Source organism: Montipora capricornis, chromosome 8 (genome assembly GCF_036669925.1).
Source record: "Montipora capricornis isolate CH-2021 chromosome 8, ASM3666992v2, whole genome shotgun sequence".
NCBI lineage: Eukaryota > Metazoa > Cnidaria > Anthozoa > Scleractinia > Acroporidae > Montipora > Montipora capricornis.
Window position 1 is genome coordinate 30,352,580 of NC_090890.1, and position 1,930 is coordinate 30,354,509.

Genomic DNA, 1,930 nt, shown 5'->3' on the forward strand with positions numbered 1-1,930 from the left:
AACACGGACCACTCGCTCCGGAGTCAAGCGCACTAACCATGAGTCCACCGCGCCTCCCACATTTTTCCTTTTTATTCCCCCTAAAAATCCATGCCCAATTTTCTTTTTTTGTTACATCCTCCCAAAAAAGGGAAAACCTTTTTTAGATAATTCATAATAACCTACGTAGGTTGAAACGAATTGACCTAGGTTAAAACAAAGTGACCCACTGTAGGTTGAAACAAATTGACCTGAAGGTACAATTTGACCTGCAACACACCTACCAATGCAATCAAGTGAAAGACACACTGACGCTGAGCCCAGTTTCAATGGACGCTCCAGGCCCCAGTTGTTCAAACGATGGATAGTGCTATTTGCCCGATAAATCTCTATCCAGTGACTAAGTCATAGCAAAAATAGTAAGCCAGTATGAAAAATACCACAATACTTGTTTGTCCCTCCAAAATTTTGCATAAGCATTGTTTCCAGTTTCTCTTGGGACCATTGCAAGTCCTAAGAGAAAATAAAAACAATGATTATGCACATATACAGTATTTTTCATACTGGCTAATTGCACTATCCAATGGATAAATATTTAACCATTATTCGCCGAAGGCGAAGTGATTATCGGTGAATATTCACCGAGACGAAGTCTCGGTGAATATTCACCGATAATCACTTCGCCTTCGGCGAATAATTGTTTTAGTATAAATACACAGGTGATTGTTTCAAAAAACAGAAAAAAAAACATTTCTGCGCGAAATCATCTTCACTTACAGTGGCAAAACGACTACTGGCAGCCATTTTGTCCGTCAAGGTGATTATCGGCTGATAATCCGAGATAGCGAGCCAATGAGAGCGCGCGATTTTGTATAATCACATGTGTATTTATACTAAACTGATTTATCCGGTGGATAGCGTTATCCACCTTTTGAGTAGACTTGGGCTCATGCATCTTTTCAAACTACCATGCATACACTAAGGAATGCCTTAAATGCTTTGTCATGATTGCTAAGTTACTGTGCAATGTTTACATTGTACAAACACATCAGCTGGATGGCTTATCTGTAAGTGGTACCATACAATTAAATTTTCAATTACCAAGTCTATTATTATGCATGCCATACATTCGGACTCAATGCTTTCTTTATATGATTTTACAAACGTTCTTAAGATTTCTTTCCGTTGCCAACTGAAAATCCCAATATAAAAAATAATCACTATACCTCCCGTGGAATTGCAACCATAAAGCTCCATTCTCAGAGCACACCTGATAGAGCAGTTTGTAGGATGTATCCTTATGTACTTCCCAAGGACTGAAGAATTAAAAACAACTTTAACAATGCTGTTGGCATCTACATTGGCTTGAAACACCTTTGGAGAGAGAATTTGAAAAAAAACCCATTAAAATTACACCGATATGTATTTACTTGAAAAGCAATTACGGTGATTCCCTAGAAATAGAACTTGTTATAGATTTCCGATGAAACTTAGCACACAGTTGTAACATGTCAAGGAGATTATAAAAATGTAATTTAAAAGGGGGTCACCATGCTCGTTTCCATGGTTCGACACTGACGAATGCGGCTGTTTGAGCTACTTCGACAATATTGCCAAACAAACGGTATTAATTTACACCATACAAAACAATGATGCAAAGTAGAAAGAAAAAATAAAAATTAATAATAATAAATAATAGTAATAATAATATTAATAATAATAGTAATAATAATAACAATAATAATAAAGCCCTTTGCAAAACAAAAAGTAATTAGATCCCTTCAATTACAAGTCGTGGGATTGTAATGTTAGAGGAATGGGTGGAAGCCTTCTATTTTAGGGAATTGACTGCGTGTTCTACAGGTCCAAATGTAATACCTCGCGACCAAAAATAAAAGTAGTGATTCTTGTTTTGCATTAATTGAGGCTTTAGACCAACAACTAATGATAG